Consider the following 20,705-nt stretch of genomic DNA (forward strand, 5'->3'; position numbering starts at 1 on the left):
AAAAATTAACTAGCTCGTATTTGAAAGAAGTTTTGCTAAGTGCACAGTTCAAGGTTGAAAATTATCTTCTTTTCCATGCTGACAGTATTTTCCCACTGTCTTCTGGTTTGCAGTTTTTGCTAGGGAGAAGTGTGTTTCCGGTCTAATTGTCATTCCTTTGCAGGTAATGTAATGGCAGTTTTTGCTAGGGAGAAGTGTGTTTCCGGTCTAATTGTCACTCCTTTGTAGGTAATGTAATGTCTTTTTTTCTCTTGTTAATGTAAAGATATTCCTGTTTTCTCTGGTGTTCTGGGGTTTCACTCCAATGTGTCTACACATGGCTTTCTGCTTGGGGTCCATGGTGCTTCCTGCATCTGTGACTCTTTTATCAAGTCTAGAAATTTCTCAGCAACTATCTCTTTAGATATTGCCTCTTTTCACTCTATTTTCTTCTGGGAAAGGATATTAGACTACTCCTTTTACTTTCTACTCTCTTGATTTCTGGTTTTTTTTTGGTAATTTTCATCTCTTTGCTCTTATCTGTAATAGTCTGGGTTAATTTCTGTATAGCCATCTAATTGTCCTTCGGCAATCTAAGTCGGCCATTTAACGCTTCCTTCTTCCCTTCCTTCCTCCCTTCCTTCCTCCCTTCCTCCCTCCCTTTCTTCCTTCCCTCCCCTCCCCTCCTCTCTCCTCTCCTCTCCTTCTCTCTCTCTCTCTCTTTCTTTTTTGGCACATCCAAAGTTCTCTTTGCTTCTTTTCCAAACCTGCCTGGACATTTTTACATTCTGTTCTTGCTTGCTTATTTTTTCTGATTTGACATCTTCATTTACACGTTTTTGTAATTTTATATTCTGAATTAGATAATTCCAATATCTGAAGTTCTTGGGGGACTTATTTATTATTTATGCTGACTTTGACTGATGGTGGTTTGTTTCCTTGTGCATTTAGTGAGGGTTCATGTTTAGTAACCTTAATTTGCTGGAGACCAGAGGACATCAATGCAAATGACGGCTTCCTCCTGAGACAGTCACTGTTTGTTTCTCTTGGGGGCCAGGAGATACTAACACCTGGGATGCTCATCCCCTTCCAGAATGCACAGGTTAACAAGGTTCTGCTCTTCCCCTTGACTGCTATCTACTGATTAAAGAGGCTGGGTGTTCCCTAAAGACCCAAGTATATATATATATACACACACACACATATATACACACACACACATATATACACATATATACATACATACACATATATACATATATACATATATACACATATACACATATATACACATATACACATATATACACATATACACATATACATATACACATATACACATATATACACATATACACATATATACACATATACACATATATACATATATACACATATACACATATATACACATATACACATATATACATATATACACATATATACATATATACACATATATACACACATACATATACACACACACACACAGTCCATGTTAAAGTTTCTATTATATTATAAAGCATACCAACATCTCTATCTTCTATAACAAACGTTAAAGGAAAAAAACTGACAAAATTTGGAAAACACAATTTAAATTGCCAGCATTAAACTGAAAACAATGGAATTGCCTTTAAGACATGAATAGTAGCCAATTTATTAAAGAATTTGATTGGATATTAGGTCACAATCTTTTCCACAATGTATGACTTCAATAGAGATTTATTTTTAAAAACAAAACGCAACCTTGGACGCCCTCTGATGATGCCGTAGATGTAAGGAAGGGACCCCACGGGAGGTTCACTAAGTCCTACTAGGGGCAGTTCTACTTATCACACTACACAAAATTACTTCTTTTTCAAATGTATATTTCCTATGGCCCTGTGGCAATTTTTACTGTTTGTGTGTATACAGTTACACACGATTGTGTATGTGCACTTACATATGTAAAAATTATCCATCCACATCCAAATGGTACTTGAAGTAACCAAAATTTGTCTAACAAAAATTCTATTCCATTGCTCAGTACTTCATCCAAAAGCTTTTGATTTAAAGATTTTTTTGGAGTTAGATAAAGTACAATGACAGTTTGGACAATATTCATTGGAAAACAGAAATCATTCCAATTTATCCTGAACCCCACATGAACCTCCACCTTGGGGCCCTGCATTTTTCCCCTCTGGTAATCTCTGGCCACCCCACTGTGAACTGCCTGGGCCATGGCTCAGTGGAGACAGGGTGTAGAAAGAAGAGACACTGAGAAGGTCATGGCTGACTGAGCAGACGACTGAGATCAGAGAGATCATACCTCATTTGCTCACTAAGTTCTGCCAAGGGCAACACTATTTAACTGCAGGTACTCAAAATCCAATAGGCACGTTTAAAGGAATCTCAGGCTTAAAGAGGACAATTCACAATGTGCATTTGTCTGAGATAGCTACCACCTTCCGGCAACTATTTAAAGTATGTGTTTAAAGAGAAATGTTCAAACTACTTTGCTATTTGTATCAAATGTTCAATGCATTTCCCACTGACAGTGAGATAATTCAAATGTGTAAGTCTTCGTTTCAGGTTTTCTCCAGTTTGGTACTATTGACATTTAAGGCTGAATAAGTCCTTTTTATTGCAGGTTGTGCTGTGCTTTGCAGTGTTTAGGAGCGTCACTGGCCTTTACCTAGTAGATGCCAGGAGCACCCCCTCAATTATGTTCACAGATGTTGCCAACTTCCCCCTGGGGGGACAAAACTGCGCTGGTTGAGAACCACGGCCTTAGTCAAATAAAACAGCCCCGCAAAGACAAAATCCCCCAAATCAAAACAAATGTATAGCTTTTAAGTATCTCTATTCATTCCATACACCAACAAAACTATCGGGGAGCTAATAAACATGAAATACTTAAATCAGGATGAGACAAGGGTGAGTCTTCATTTAACACCGGAGTGAATCTATGAGCCTGGCCATCCAACGAGGGTCCAGGCTGAGGGCATACATTTGGGAACTATTTATGTATGGATGATATTTCAAGTTCTGAGGCCGGCTGAGACCACCAAGAAAGGAATGCTAGCAACAAAACACAAATGGTCAGAGAACCAAATACACTGATGATATAATGTTTACAGTCCAGATGAGGAGGAAGCAGTGAGGGAAAGCAAGGGCACGGGAGTATCCTAACAGTCTGGAAAGCCTGTATCCAGGAGGGAGTGATCACCATGACTGCAGGTCAGAAGGACAAGGACAGAGAAGTGACCTTGATGGGAGAGCTTCCAAAAGAGGTGGACAAAAGTCCAAGGAAGGAGAGGGCTCAAGAAAGAATGGAGGTGAGATTTCGGAGACAAGGAGCACAAACAACTTCTGAAAACTTCTGCTGTCAAGGGGAGAAGGGGGTGAGACTGGGAGGACTGCATTTCAAGACGGGCATGAAAGCAGCTTCTTTGCATGCTGAGAGAAAGATCTAGTGATGACGGAGAAACTGATCCAGGAGAGAGGTGAGAATTGCTGATGCCAAGTCTTCAAGGAGGTGGTAGCAGATAGGAGCTCCAGACAGCTCCTCCAGGGCACAGGAGAGCAGGTGGGGAGAACACAAACGCAGGAAGGCAGAGTTCAGATGTTCTGAGGACTTTTCTTCCTGCTCAAACCTTAAACACACACCCCATTCTGACTACACGACTCAACGCCACCTCCCTCACCTCTCCCACTGTCTCTGCTCCTACACTGTGGCCTGAGTCTGAGGGAGAACCTTTGCTCACCTGTGCTGACTGCACTCTCCAGCGAGAGCTAGGCTCATGCTGCCTGGTCATGATGACCTGCAACTTCCTAGTCAGATCTTCCTCCTGTTCACCTCAGGAGACACTACCATTAGCTCTAGTTCGCTTCTCCTTTTACCCCAAGCTAACACGACTTTCTGGATGGCCCTGCATGGTGAATGGTCTCACCCTGCACCCAGCAGCCTGGAGTCCTCTTTGATTCCCTTCTCAGTCTTCCATTAGTCAACTGCTCACCAAGTCCATCAAGTCCTTCCGAGTCTGTCTCTTCAGCAAGTCCTAAATAACTCCCCAACCCAGCCTCTAGCAGGCCACAAATGAGGTGGCTGCTCAATGCACATTCCCCAAAGCATGCTTTGGTGCTCTTTCCTACTTCACATGGTTCTAACGGGAGTAGCCTGACCCTGCCATCCTGACTGCACTGATTTATTCAAGAGTAAGATCCTGGCCCAAGCTGGCCCAAAGAACCACTCACTGGCTACTGGGACTGGTTGAGGGAGCGGAAACCTGACCAAGGCCCTACCCCAAGCCATTCCAGATGGAGTTGAGAGAGAAAACAGTTTTCCTCCAAGGTGGCGAGACTGAAAGTAGCAGTGATCCCAGTTCTAGTTTCATAGAAAAAACTAGACTGAAAAGATGAGGCCAAGACAGAAAGAAAAATGGAGACAGAAGATAAAGAGGGAGAATCCTGAAGATATCTGAGTTTCCGGTTCCAGCTGTCCCTGAAATCGGACATTCCTGCCATTCCCATACTTGGGTAACACCCATACAGCTCTATCTTCAATTATTTCACTTAAGCTTAGAGTGAGGTTTGTTTTTTGCCATTTCTAAAGCCAGAGTCCTGATAGACGCACAAGCACAAACTCGGCGAATAATTCCATTTGGCCCAGGCCCTTATCATTTTCTTTACTGGATTGCTGTCACTGCTACTCTCTTTGCCCTGACTCTCTTCCCGCTCTGCACCTGTCCTGAAAACTCATGACTTCCAAATGCAAATGCAACCACAAGCCTCTTTCTTCAATGGCTATAAACTGCCTATGGGCCGGAAGCTCCTGTGTGCCCTGTCACTGGCTCCATCCCCAGCATCTCCTCCTGCCCTGTCCCCTTCACAGATCTCTCCAGTGACATCCTACTGTGTGCAGACCCCCCAGCCCGCACAGGTGTCTTCTCCTTCTCTGGACGGCCCCTTCTGTTTGTGAGAAACATCTGTATCCATAGTTGCTTCCCAACTGCCTGGCATTCCAAGTGTCATCTCAGTGGAAGGGTTTCCTGACTCCTCCCCTGGTGCGGGCTGTCACTCTTCTGTGCTCCTCCATCACCCTTGCACAAGCTACCTACTCTCATTACACCCCACTGCAATCTTCAGTTTACTCACCTCAACTGTGAGCTTCTTAAAGACAAGCATTCTATTCTGTCTCTGTAGTGTCTCGCCAGTGTCTAACACAGTACATAACACATGATAGGTGTTCAATCAACATTTTCTGCAGGGAGAGTGAGGGGAGCAGGGCTATTCCACAGTTTAAACAGGAAGGTATCTTTACATTTACAAACTTAGGACATAATGAACCTGATTCTCTTATTGCTTCTGCCATAATTCCAGAGTCTCAGGAATGATTAAATGCTTCCACTGATACATTTGTTTTTCAAGGACTTGCATACTAATAAGAATAAATGTAATACCACAGATGCCAGTTCAGAACAAAGAAATTATCTGGTCACACGAGGCAGCTTGTCTCTCTTCTGACACATATTAGGGTTTCTTCTCTGCCTTCATGTTTGTAGGGACCTCTGTATACACTTTTACCTCTATAATCAGAGCTGGGGCAAATAGAGGAGGGATGTGAGAAAGATAAAAACTTTCTGTTGTGACAGAGAGAGTATCAAATTCAATATATTCAGTCTATATAAGAATGAAAAACACATGGAACAATACAGAGACATGTATATCATCTTCTGAAATCAACTCCTTCTTGTAGAAATGACTTATTTGCATTAAAAATGACTTATCCCACATCATTCCACATCATGTTTGGGCTTTACTTCAGAATTGATAGAGCTATTTCACAGAAGGACAATGTTCATACTTCTGTTTGAGGACACTCATACTGAGACCTCTTGGATTACAATTTCTCTTTAGCTCCCATCTCGACTTGGAAGTGTAGTGACATTTAAGAAGTAAGGCAGAGCCACTTCCTGTAAATTTCACACTCAGCCGGGTGTGGCGGCACACACCTGTAATCCCAAGGCCGAGGTGGGCGGATCACGAGATCAGGAGATCGAGACCATCCTGGCTAACATGGCGAAACCCCGTCTCTACTAAAAATACAAAAATTAGCCAGGCGTGGTGGTGGGTACCTGTAGTCCCAGCTGCTCAGGAGGCTGAGAAAGGAGAATGGCGTGAACCCGGGAGGTGGAGCTTACAGTGAGCCGAGATGGCACCACTGCACTCTAGCCTGCGCGACAGAGCGAGACTTCGTCTAAAAAAAAAACAAAAAATTAGCCGGGCGTGGTGGCGGGCGCCTGTAGTCCCAGCTGCTCGGGAGGCTGAGGCAAGAGAATGGCGTGAACCCAGGAGGTGGAGCTTGCAGTGAGCCGAGATCGTGCCACTGCACTCCAGCCTGGGTGACAGAGTGAGACTCTGTCTCAAAATTAAAAAAAAAAAAAAAAAAAAAAAAATTCACGTTCAAAGTAACTTAACAAAAATAGTATTGGCTTATAGCCACCCAGCATAAAGGCTGCAAAGTAACGAAATCTTCAAAAGACCTTTGATTCAAATTCTTGATCTGATAGAAAATTGGGACAAGATAAATGTCCATAAAATGATGCAATCATGTCTCCTTCCACAAGAATCTTACTTGGCTCTCATGACAGTTTCCGTGATTCTATTCTGTCACAGAAAAGTAAATATATGCAATACCCTGAAAACAAATGCATACAAAAGATATTAATTCACCCAAGGAAAATAAGTAACATTGCCTCCTCTGTAATAACTATTGCTAATTAGTGATTTGGACTTCAAGTAGTTTTTCAAGAAGGGTCAGACTCCAAGAACAAGCATAATTAGAAATAAAGGATGACTTCCAGGAATTGTGTGCCAGTCAGAAAACACTGCCTTAGTTGTTGATATACAATATAAAGTAATATTAAGGAATGAAAAATGCAAGGAAGGGAAATTACGGCTTTCTTACTAGTGACTTAACCTCTCTGCCTGAATCATATCTAAAACTTTTTGAGGTTCTTTATAACTGGGGGGTTCTCAGCCACAAGCCTAATGAGATGAACGGGCATGCAGGAGGCAGCAGCGTGCCTCTCAAGCTCACCAGAGCGGCGGCAGAGACTGAGCCTGTGCGGCACCAGGAGTGCGGCCCAAGGTACACTTTCTGGAAATTAGGTAATGAGCAAAAAAAGCATTTGGTCAGTACTAGATGGGATGTTTTTAACACATGCTGACAACAGACCATAATATGCAAGGAGATAAAGTTTCACACTTTTTTTTCTTGTGGTTGGTTATGGTCCGGTTGGCTTGAACTTTAGAGTATGCACATATGGCTACAGAGGCCCTTAACTGATTTGCATGAGAGCAATGTCTGTGAACCCAATATTCTTCAAGCCTGGGGTCATGGCCTGCACCCATAGACCCAGCCACTAGGGAGGCTGAGGCAGGAAGATTGCTTAAGCCTAGGAGTTAGATTTCAGCTTGGGAAACATCGTGAAACCGTTTTTTAAACAACAAACACCACCAACAAAAATCCCCAACATTCTTCAAATCACTCAAGAACAAATATTGTGAAGAGAATCACAGAAAAGCAGATTTAACAACCATGTAAAACAGGTAAACTATAGATAATACTAAAACCAAAGGTATCTGTCATTCAGCAGTATCCCTGACATGGTATTCCCAGGATAGTGTCTATAAACTAAACACCATGAAACAGTTTTTTTAAAGTTAACAGACTGAGTTACAAGACAGCGTAACAGCTTAGTCCCAGTTTCTATGTCACCTATGTGGCAAAATTTCAGGTGGAAGATTTGCTTCCATATTTTACTCCATCACTTCCTTTTCTAATTAAATTTAGAATTTAGCAAACCTAAAATGAAAAATAAGGAAAGGAAAGAAGCAACAAAAAGTCAAACAGGAAGAATGGTCTTGAGGAAAAACTAGAGGGCCAGGAAAGGCAGCTGATGTAACTGGAAAAAAGCTCACTGGGGCAATGAAATGTGATGGAAGGGACAGGCCACCATAGTAGCCGCACAAGGTAATGGACAGTCACACAGTTCTAGGGTCAAACCGCATGAGTCCAAATCCTATATCCTTTACTACTATGGGAGAGTAATTTAACTTCTCTAAACTCCTGTCAGGATCCTTACCTGTAAAATGGATATAACTACAACTACTTCGTAGTTTTATTATGGGGATTAAAAGAGATGAGTGACAGAGCATCTGGCACATGGTCAGAACTAAATAAATGTTACCTGCTATGCTATCATTATCATTACTAACATTACTAACAGTCCCGTAAGTTGAAACTTTTAAAAATTCTAAGACATTAGCTCAAGAGCACTCTACACTTCTCAAGAAGAATTTGTGTTTAAAAATTCCAGTATCAGATGCACTTAGAATTCGGCCAAAGAAAGGGGGATATGCTGAATACATCAAGCAGGTATCGAAGGCTTTCCGGGAAGTGATCACAGGGCATGCTCAGCCCTTGGCTGCAGAAAAGCAGGAGCGTGTGTCAGGTACAGCCCCTGCACCAAGGCTCAAAGTGAATGGGCACAATAGCCACCAGCGGGCATGTGCTGGCAGCCCTCCTTTGGGCAGGAGTGCCACGAAGCTCTCTAGGCATGTTTCACAAGGAGTACTCAACTATTGCAATCCCCATCCCCCAAATCTGGCTCAGAAAAGCAATTTCATTTTAATAACCATCAATCTTAATTAATGTAGCAGAATTCAATGGTGTCTAGCGAGTTCTGCACATTTTTTGGAAAGAAGTAAATAGATCATTTTTCGCATATGGTATATTAGCTCATTTTAGTGCTGGGAGTGGAAGAGCAGATTATCTTCTTTTCTTATATTTTCAGTTCCCTGCCTTAATATTTGCTTCCTATAGGGAAATATTTCCTTGTGCTTGCAGATTTATGGAACATTCCTCAATGTCCAGCACTCCCAATTAAATGTTCTCCATGAAATTGGGACCACACAGTCGTTTGCCAGCCAGAATGGGGATATGCTAGTACTAAGGTTCTCACCAACCTACATTTTGTCTTCCTCAAAAAAAATTTATCAGTATTCCTCTGAGAAGCACCTTCATCCTCCTTAAAACAAGGTTTATTTCCTACAAATTAACTGTTAGGGTCGTAAGAGGCACTGAGGCCAAGGTTGAGCTGTTTCCTGGGTACCTCTACCAAGCCTTCTTTACACTGTGTGGGCACTAGGGCTTCCCTTATTCCTCTGATATAATTGTGCTGAAAACCCACCTTTCTTGCTGCCAGGAGGGTTTCTTTGTGACCACACTGATGTTCACTTCCTTACTTGTGTACCCTCATGGGCTGGTTATCCTCATGTACATCCTGCTTTAGCTGCTTTTCAGAAATCTTAAACTTACCAACAGAAATAGAAGGCAGAAGCAAGCCTTCTGAAACATAAAATCTGGCTTAATCTGGGATTTTTTTTACTCTAGGAATCATTAGAGTTTGTCCACAACAGAAACATCTAATAACAATACCTGGGAATTAGCCCATAAACAACAGAAGCAAAGACCATTATTCTCTAGCACTTAATATTTAATATCCCATAAGTTACTTTACCAGATCTTACCTACTTTACTTACCACTTACTAAGCTCTGAAATCTTAACTTTTTTAACTTGTTCAGAGAAAACAAAGTCATATATTCCTTTATGCATTTTCCCCTTTATTCCTCCTGTGTATTAATTTTAAGTTGCGAGGTGGCACAAACTGAGCTTACTTCTCTAGGTGGGACATTAGCAGCAGTGATGGTAATAATAATGACGTGCTAATAACTTCACTTCCACGATTTCCTTTAATGCTTATAACAACCTTAAGTGAACACTATGATTACCCCATTTTACAGATGAGAAAACTGAGACTCAGAGAGATTGAGAAACTGGCCAGAGTTGTTCATCTAGTACGTAGTGGAACCTGGACTGAGTTCAAGTAGTTGAACATTTCTATATCCTTACGTGAACCACTTAAAAAGGCAAACAATATTCCATAACAAATAGTGGAAAAGAAAGTTTTGACTCAAACTAAATTTTGAAAACTTAAGAATGTTATTTTGAAAAAAAAAATTTCCACTTAAAATTAACAAAATTTAAATTACAACTGCATCTATGTAATTTTTGTTAGTCTAGTCACAAAGTAAAGTAAGATTTTCTTCTTGTAATTTTTTTGACACAACCATATAAATTTCACGTAAGATTTTTAAAGGACCATTAAAAAAATACATGTATCACTTAAAAAAATACTTGAAAAAATCAGCCTGGTGTGGTAGTGTACACCTGTCGACCCAGCTGCTCAGGAGGCAATGGCAGGAGGATCTCTCGAGCCCAGGAGTCCGAGGCTGCAGTGAACTATGATCATTGCTGTACTCCAGCCTGAGCGCTGTGCAACACAGTGAGGCTGTGTCTCTATTAAAAAAAAAAAAAATACTTGACAGTTTCACTAATTTTCTCAAGAATCTTTCACACAACCTTGATATTTATCCATAAGCCTTTCATTCATCATCGTCTTTTCTTGACGTTTCTAATTCAAATGTTAACTGGTTTACCTGCCAAAATCTCGTTTTGATGGCTTTTCCTGTGATTCCAGCAATTCTTCAATACTATTTACATTTTATCTTTTTGCAATCCATGGATGTCTCGGTGAACTACTCTGCTTTATCTGTCAACATCACTGAAAGATTCTTGGCTTTTGGTTCAGACCATCTTCAGTTGGCTGGCACTGCAGCGTTCACCTTTCTCACTGTCCTCTTATGCCAGTAGACACAGCAATCTCACTAACAGAGCTGCCTCCAACAGGGTCTTTCACTTTGGAAGGCAAGGAGCAAGAAAACTAATTCTCTAGCTTTCAGCATTGAAAATACAGGAAGAGGGAAGAAAAGAGAAAGGAAATACGAAATAAATCTTCAAAATCTACTATGCATTGTATTCATCTTTTCCCTGTAAGCTTTCCCCGTCACCTTCACAGTGAGCTGAAATGACAGAGCTGCACTTTGCTCCATCAGGTGGGCGTTATTAACCTCTCCATGTGCAGATGCAGAAACTGAGATCTGAGTGACTTGCCCAAATGCACACAGCTGATGATGCGTGGCCAAATTCTCCGTGTATACTGCCTGGCTATATTGCGGGGAACTGTGCTACAGGTCATCAGACAGTTATCAGTTTGGTTTCAAACATAAATGTCACGTACATTACAAAACACTGAAAAACAAACCCTTGATTCAATTGAACAATTCCAGAAGTCTCACCTCAGGAGATGGGAGGGATTTCATTTTGTTTGGTGGTAATCAGCACCTGCATTAGACCAAGTATTGCTTCAAAAGTCTTTTATGTTTAAGCAATTACACCTCATCTCTCCACAAAGAATAACACGGGCCAGACAGCTTTGTGATCGCCAAGTGTACATGTCATCTATGAAGTATCATAGTCTACAAATGCAATGGTAAACCAGATGATGTCACTTTGTGCCCCAACCAGAAAGGCTACCCAGAACCTGGTGGGTCCAAGAGTAGTGGCCAACAATATAACCATTTATGGAGAGACAAATGGTATTGTGTAAAACCTATAATGCTCTACTGAACTCCAACGGGAGATTACTTCATCCCCTGATTTCACAATGGGCTGCTAAAATTTTTTGCAATAAATGAAGGCTCTGATGCTCATCTACAAAAGCCACAAAGCACCTTTATAGCTAGAAACACAAATAAAATATTAAGGTATTTGACTGGTTTGCCTGTTTGATACTTCTACAGTGCATGATTTGAATTTGCCAAACTGGCAAATATTCAGTAATTTTTTAAAGATTATTTTATTTAGATATGTTATATGTCGTATTTACACAGAAAGAAAGTGTTCTCTGCCTATTGTGATTAAGTGAAAACAAGTCCCAGTTACCTAATTTCTATCATGCATTATATTATTCCCTAAAGCACGAAAACATCTATGAATTCTAATAGTTCTAAAGGAAAATTCTCATATGCAGTGAACCTTTCACACTAATATTACTATAATCCTATGCATTGAAAGATAATCTTTCAGTTGAATCAGTTCTAACCATTGTTTTATATCAAAGCCAGATCATGGACTCTACAACTTATTCCCAAATGAAAAATTTGTTATTCTTATAACTAATTAACAAAAAGTAAACATGTTCATTGATTTTGGAGGCTTGGGAGGGTCCCAAACCCACCTTGACTTGGCTCGTGAATCAGTGGGTCACTGAGGTGAGGGTTCAGCCTCCAATGATTAGAAGCGTCCTGAGTTTGAGTTGGGTCTGACCTGCAGCAGACCATAATACTTAAGGCCCTGGAGCTATTTGAATCCGAATGTTTTTCTTTGGTGTTCACGTAAATGTTTGCTAAAATTCTATGAAGAATTTACTGTAAAGTGAAGGTGATCTGTAAAGAAAAATGAGACCCTACTGTTGTTCTATGAAGAATTCACTGTGAAGTAAAAGTGAAGTGTAACAAAAAATGAGATGGCATTCATCTCATCTGTTACAGATGGCATTCACATAGATTCTGTGAGAACATTTTGAAGGATGACATTCTGGGGCAGGGTTTCTTATCCTCACCACTATCAACCACCTGGACTGGACAGTCATTTGTCATAGAGCCATCCTGGGCACTGTAGGATGTTCAGCAGCATCCCTGGCCTCTACCTACCAGACACCAATAGTAGCCCCTCCTCAGTTGGGACAATAAAACTATCTCCAGACATTGCCACATGTCCTCTGGGGGAAAAAGTCACTCTCTCCCCATTCCCCACCCCTAGTTGAGAACCACCATTCTAGAGCATTAATCTTATCTTTACAGCAACAAATAAAGACAATCTTTAGAAAAAAAATCAAAAGGAAAATTATCCAAAATTTTACTTAAATTTTGACAAGTAATTTTTACATGAATTATTTTAAAAATTCCGAAGATTAATTTATAAAGACATAAATACAGTCAGACATTTTATAAAGCAAAATACTTGGCAGCTAAAGAAATGCTCAAGACAAAAACTCAAAACCACAAGTTCATGAACCTTAAAAATGTCAGATTCTTTCAGTCAGGTGAATACTGTGTTTAGACTGATGTATATGATTTCTTATGAAGCCCATATTTAGAGGAATGTCCTATATCATCTAGAAATGGCTCAATATCTAAACAGTGCTAGTACACCATCCATTTGTGGTAGTCTCACACTGTTAATTATGGGTATATTTAAAGTACTTTATAGCTTCCCATTGCCACATGATTTTTAATGTTTTGTTTTTTATTTTGTGGTAGGGATGAGGTTTCACTATATTGCTCAGGCTGGTTTAAAACTCCTGGCCTCAAGTTATCCTCCTGTCTTGGCCTCCCAAAGTGCTGGAATTACAAGCATGAGCCACCATGCGTGGCCTGATTTTTAATGTCTTTTATATTAGTTCTTCCTATTACCAACTTCTTGATAACAGGCAAGAGAAGTTATTTATTTCATATCACATTTATATTCTAATATTATAAAACTATGTTTATTGTAATTATTTCTGTCAAACATCTTAAAGGAATATTGCCTTTAAGCAAACTAATGGTCTTTTACAAAGATAAGAGCAGCTGAGACAGTTTCCAACTTGTCCACTGGCTTCACTGCCAAGCTGAAGTGGCCCACTCAGTGCCACAGGGGTTTCTTTGCTCAAGTTCAACTCTAAAATTCATATATATGTTATTTCCACAAATATGTACAATATTTACATGACTTCTCCTAGGATTATTTCTGGTCTCAGTGTTAGCATTTATTGGCTTCACGACCTTGGACAACTCAATCTCATGCTGCTTCTGTTTCCTCATTGCTGAAAAAAGTGAGATGGAAGAAGCTTTAAATTCCTTTTTCACAAATTCTGAGGGTATTTTGGGAGAATACATACAGGTGGATGTTAACTGGCTGCTCCCTGGAAGCTCTTTCAAGGAAAAAATAGTATCTAATGGCTTAATACACATTTTTAAAATTAAAAAATAGAGAAAAATAGAAATACACGTGAATTTCATTTCCACATACACATAAAAAATTTGTAAGTTTAGCAAGTTAGTCAAAATGTCTCTAAAAGTACCTTTGGAGTATTAAATCACTATGTCAAATGCAACACAAAGAGCTAATGAGTATACGTTTTTCACAGTGAGGATGATGATGATAATGATGATGACAGCCAAACGCCTCTGATTCCTCAGCTGGGAGATGATTAAAAAAAATTCTTCATGACTCAGAATGAAATACAAAATAAACCAGCTTTCTGGTGGTATTTACTAGGATCTCATGAAATTTTGAACAGACAGTTTAGCAACTGAAGAGCTCCTGGGGGAAGAAGGTAGTGATGGAATCTGTTGCAAGGCCCCATGGTCAGAGAGGGAGGAGCAAAGTTACGTATGGCAAGTAGAAGAGAGGCTCAATTAGGAGTTAGGCAAATATGGAAAGAAAGAGAAAAGAAGATCTACAGGGAGAGTAGATCTGAGTAAATGTCCCATTCTTAAACACTGAGGGAAGAAAAAGAGCGGGAGGAGAATGGAAGAAAAATGCTGTCAACATGGAATGTGATTTCTTACTCAGGCTAAAGGTATCCAGGGATGAAGCCAATCCCTGTGAGTGACTCACGGCTGGTAACCAACGGCCCACGAGGTAGGCTCATGTAACCAAACATCGCCTCCTCAGTCAGTCCCAGAAGTAGAGGTTACTACATTGCCCAAACTTTCCTAACGATTGAAAGACTAAAATGAGTCAACATAAGAAAAATATCCTCATCGAAAGACGGAAATCTTCAAATGATCTCCTGCGGAAAGCAAAGGCCTATTCGGTATGAGAGCCAGGCCTGCCGACAGCCGGCAGCACAGAACAACTTTCTCCGTGCACACCCCTGGGTCAGGACTTTCTCCTCCAGGACGTGGATGCTAGGAAGTCTCACAGAAACTGAGACTACGGTTCTTAGTGTAGGAAATCTAAGCCGCTAATTCTACCCTCATACTGAAAACTGAAAAATCACATTAAAAAAAAAAGAATGCTGAATATTATGTGTATTTCACCCTTTATTCACAATAGCTACTGTCAGCAAAATTAGGAAATCAGGGATAATCTAATCATTAAATTTTTTAACCTTCTAAAAGTAGAAGGTAGAATGTATTTTTTGTTTCCTCTTAATTATCATGCAAAATGTTTTTTTCTTAATTTAGAATACACTCATATTAGTGTTATTTACAGTTTTGTAAAGGTCACCATATTTGTATTTATGGCATGCCAAAGTACTCTGCCAATGTTAAGAATTCAGACATAATTAGCCCAACTGGTTACATTACATAGGTGATGAACAGTAGTTATTCTTCTTATTTACCTCCTAATGTAATAAACAGTCAAAACTAGAAATATTGCTAGCTTTACTAAATAGGCTTGCTTCCAATGTTCCAATTTATAGCATAATCTTTAAGAGTAGATTTTATTACTGGTAAATAACATATTTGAAAAGAAACTAATATACTTATTTATGAACTATTTTTAAATAACTAAAAAACCTCTCAGTATTTTCCCTATAGTTTACAACTTATATAATAATTAATATCTTTATGACAAGTCTTATTGTTTAGTTTTTCAAAGAAATGTAATAAGGCAAGAAAATTTTTGTATATGTCAATTTCCTCACGGATATTAAATAGTTTGAGATAATAAACAAAACCTTCTTCCCTAAATAGAGAATCTATTCTCTATTACAGATAATGTAAATCTGTATTTCCAGTAGAAAGCTATCATTATATCCACATTTGTGGCAAAAAGAATACTGTATGTATGTAAATATAAAAATAAAGATATGTAATGGAACAGCCAGGTAGATATACAATTTTAGGTTTGAAGAAACAATACAAAAGGAAAAAGCAGTTTATTAAGCGTGTAATAATAGTATGCTTTTAAAAGCCCTGTACAATCTTAACTAAAAACTGCTTTCTCACTGAAAAATGTTAATGACCATCTGAGCCTTTTGCTGGTAGAGGTCTTGCGTCAATGTTGACGGCTGCTAACTGATCAGGATGGTGGCTGCTAAAGGCTGGAGTGGCTGTGGCCATTTCTCACAATAAGACAACAATAAAGTCTGCTGCAGTCACTGACTCTTCCTTTCAAGAAAGATTTCTCTGTAGCATCCAGTGCTGTGTAATAGCATTTACCCACAGTAGAATTTGTTTCAAAATTGGAGTCAATCCTCTCAACCCTGCTGCTGCTTTAACAACTAAACCTATATAGTATTATAAACCCATTTTTTGTTATTTTGACAACATTCACAGCATCTTCACCAGGAATAGATTCCATCTTAAGAAAATACATTCTTTGTTCATCCATAAGAAGCAACTCCTCATCAGGGAAAACTTTATTATGAGATTGCACACGATAAAAGCAGTCACATCTTCAGACTCTACTTCTAATTCTAGCTCTCTTGCTATTTCCCCCGCATCTGCAACTACTTCCTCCACTTCGAGGCCAATGTAGGGCTATTAATTGGCCTAATTTCAATATTGTTGTGTCTCAGGGAACGGGGTGGGCGGGGGGCGGGGGTAACGGCCAGTTCATGGAGCAGCCAGAACACACACAATATTTATGGAATAGGTTCACTGTCTTTTATGGGTGCAGTTCATGGTGCCTGCAAACAATCACAACAGTAAAACCAAAGATCACTGATCACAGATCACCATAACAGATATAATAATAATTAAAAGTTTGAAATATTAGGAGAATTATCAAAATGTGACACAGAGACAGGAGGTGAACACCTGAAAAAATAGTACCTATAGATTTGCTTAAGGCAGGGTTGCCACACACCTTCAGTTTGAAAAGAAAAAAAAAAAGCAATATCTATGAAGCACAATAAAATAACATATGCCTAAACTCGTGTATTTAAACATACCCAAACACAGAAAAAGTACAGTAAAAATGTGATTTTTTATTATAATACAGTATTATACTCTTAAGGGACCATTGCAGTCCATCATTTACCAAAATTTGTTATGCAGGTTATGATAGCCTACTTTTTTATTTTAAAAAACTGAGTATATATGAAAGAAAGCACCTGGTTAATGTCTGTGAATATCAGTATATAATACATAGTAATAGTTATTCATAAAACATACACTACTAAAATTCTATTATTCTTACTAATTTGTAGTAAATATTACTAAAGTGCTCCCATTTTATAAAAAGCAAGCCTATAGTACAAGTGCCATCCACCTCTTATTTCACCAGCAGAGTGACTGGACGGCTGACTGAGGGGTGCAAAGTCAGTAGATTACTGGCTTTATTCCTTAAATCAATGATTTCCAACTGTTGATCTGATGCTAACACAGGTGATTCTTACTATCTCTAGATGTATTACACGGTTCTCAAAACAAATATATTTAGAAAGAAAACCTAAATCAATAAATGAAGTCTTCAAAAAAAAAAAAAAAAAAGAAAGAAAACCAAAAATGGTTGGGATGCAGAAAAGACACAGAAGGCAGTCACAACCAGAAAGAGCAAGTGCCCAAGCTCAGGAGCTGTGGCTGTTGGACGAACTATGCTACGTAGACATCATCCGTTACTAGCTTATTTGGTTTCATACATCACTGACAACTAGCTTTCCTTTAGAGCACTTGGTCATAGTGCTTGATCCTTTGGAGCACTTGGTTACCTGCGTACAGCAGTGAAGTACAACAGAACCCCAACCTGCCAAAGCACTTCAGAATTCTGCTTAAGGACTGGTTCACTATGCTCTTTAACATTTATAGGAAATCTTTCTAAAAGACTACATTGCTACCATGGGAGAAACCCACAATCAACCCAAGTGAAAGTTTCTCGAATGTTCAGGATCTGTCTACAGCTGGAACCAGCAAATGTTTTCTTAAAGGCCCAGACAACAAATATTTTAGGCTCTGCACACTACAAGATTCCATAGGTGAAAGCAGCCATAGATGATATATAAACAAGTGCATCTGCCTGTATTACAATAAAACTTTTATTTTCAAAACTAGGCTGGTAGGCCAGATTTGGCCCATGAATCCTGGATTGTCAACTTCAGGTTTAGCCTATTGTTAGATTAAAAAATACTTTTCCCCACTTTTGAAAGTCAGAAATTCTCATGAAATGTTATTCATGCAATGAGAGGGCACCTTTGACAATTATACTTTGTTAGAGAAAAAGTATATGGCCTCCAAAAACTGCATCAACTTGGGCTCTACAAATTCAGCATGGGTGATTGGATACCCAGGACCAGACTGAGGTTTACCAAGGTTTTTCCACACCATGTAGAAAAAAAAGGGTTTGTTCCTTGTAATAACAGGGAACAAGAAGACCGATGTGTAAATGTTCAACCAACTTAATAAACTCACTTAAAGTACCACAGGAAATTCTAGGTTTACAAAGATTATTAACAAAAAATGAATTTTATCTGTTTATTAATGTATATCAGATTGAATATTTACTTCAAAACCATTTATTAGCTTTTTTTTTTTTTGAGAAGGAGTCTTGCTCTGTCACCCAGGCTGGCGCAATCTCGGCTCACTGCAAGCTCCGCCTCCTGGGTTCACGCCATTCTCCTGCCTCAGCCTCCCAAGTAGCTGGGATTACAGGTGCCCACCACCACACTCAGCTAATTTTTTGTATTTTCAGTAGAGATGGGGTTTCACCATGTTGGCCAGGCTGGTCTCAAACTCCTGACCTCAAGTGATTCAACTGCCTCGGCCTCCCAAAGTGCTGGGATTACAGGCATGAGCCATTGCACCCGGCCCGTTTATTAGCTTTAATTACTATATGAGTAAAATCAACAATATATAGATATTTATAAATATCTATATAATTTCTATTTTTCTGTAATTCAGACCACCTAGCTTCCAAGTCAGTAAGGTGTTCCTGAAACATGAGATATTCATTTATTCATTCATTTAAAAATATTTACTGAATGCTTATTAGCAATTAGGCACTGCCTGGAAGCTGGAGATGTACAAATACAACACAGTTCTACCACTATGGAATTTTCAGTCTGGAAAAGAAATCTCCTCAGAAAACAACATTACTGTCAGATTAATTTAATATGAAAATTAATTGTCAAGTTTTAAGAAATGCTGTAAATAGTAGGCATCACATATCAAAGTATTAATATCATTTTCACACACGTCTTTTTCTCATTATTTGATTATATAGTTAAAAATGTGATAACCATTGATTTCCAGGCATATAATAAAACAAAACAAAATGGTGTATGCCACAGTTAAGGTCAAGTTCCTAAAGATATTTAATAGAAGCCTGAAGCTGCAGAACAATATGTATAGCAGAACTCTCTCTATATGTTTGAAGAGAGATAGAACTTTTCTGAAGGAATGTTAACAGTGGGTCTGAGGATAGGGCTGGCAGTTATCACGAGGGTGGGAACTTTATAATTTTATTTTAAATGGAGAAGTATTATTTTAGAATATTTTTTATTACTTTAAAACAATTTTTTTAGAGACAGGGGTCTCACTATGTTGCCCAGGCTAGAGTGCAGTGGCACAATTACAGCCCACTGCAGACTCGAACTCCTGGGCTCAAAGAATCTTCCCAACTCAGCTTCCCGAGTAGCTAGGACTTCAGGGACACACGACCACACCTGGCTGATTTGTTTTTTATTTTTTTGAGAGACAGGATCTTACTATGTTGCCCAGGCTGGTCCCAAACTCCTGGGCTCAAGTGATCCCCCCAACTTAGCTTCCCAGAGTTCTGGGATTACAGATGTGGGGCACTGTGCCTGGCCTTAAAATATGTTTTTTTTTTCTTTTTTTTTTTTTAGTGGTTAACATCTACAAAGACAAAAAATAAGTTCTCATTAGGGGGTACACAAAGAGAGAATTAGGGGGAGTTATATTTAAATTTATCTTTTTTTACTTTGCAACCCAGGAATGTTTATCCCTATCCTGACCTGATTCACAACAATTAACTTTTATTTATTTTTTTTTTTTTGCAGGTGGAAAAGTTGAGGGAGGAAGAACACAGAAACCCACACAATGTGTATGAACATGTTTGTGAGAAAGAGGCAGGATTACCATGACTGGGCAGACTCTGTGGGCGCCCTCATAGCACATGCTGCAGGCAACCACAGCTAGGATCTTCCTTTTCCTTTCTCCCTCACCACTGGCACCCAGGACCACAAAATGCATTAAAGAAATCTTTCTCGCTGCTTGTGAACTTGGTTTCCTTTCAGGCAATGTGATGACAGGCTGGGTTCTTATGCTTTAACAGCCCATCATGGGAATTTTTAACTTAAGCAATTATAAAATAAAAACGTACTGACGCTAAAGATACCTTTATAAACCTGTCACTTTAATCTTTCTTCACGACTTGTTGGTGTAATTAGGTAGCTATATAGTCACATAAAATTTCACTGAAAAATTATATGCTTACTAGTTGTTGGTCATGAAACAACTTATAACATTGGACTTCACATTTATTCTCAGACTAAAAATCTAAATGATAGTGAAATTTAACAAAACTTCTTGGAAGGTTTACAGATAATTTTTACTTTGTAAAGCATGTGCATGCTTTGGAAAGCTTTCTCATTCTTTCAGTAAATCAGAAGTAATGATGAGGATACACATTTTCTTACTTAATACTGGGAACAAGAGAACTAGCACATTGCTACAGTCTCATCAACAACTCTGAAAAGGCAACAAGCCAATGCAAACAAATACAGTTTTCCAAAAATATCTGATAATACTTCTAAATTAAGA

At 39.1% G+C, this 20,705-nt stretch overlaps 1 protein-coding gene across 3 annotated transcripts in view; it reads right to left on the minus strand.

Moving 5' to 3' along the window:
* Positions 1-20,705, minus strand: part of GMDS (GDP-mannose 4,6-dehydratase) — a 682,863-nt gene that overhangs the window by 373,045 nt on the left and 289,113 nt on the right. The window lies entirely within an intron of this gene.

This window comes from Nomascus leucogenys, chromosome 8, assembly GCF_006542625.1.
Source record: "Nomascus leucogenys isolate Asia chromosome 8, Asia_NLE_v1, whole genome shotgun sequence".
Lineage (NCBI taxonomy): Eukaryota > Metazoa > Chordata > Mammalia > Primates > Hylobatidae > Nomascus > Nomascus leucogenys.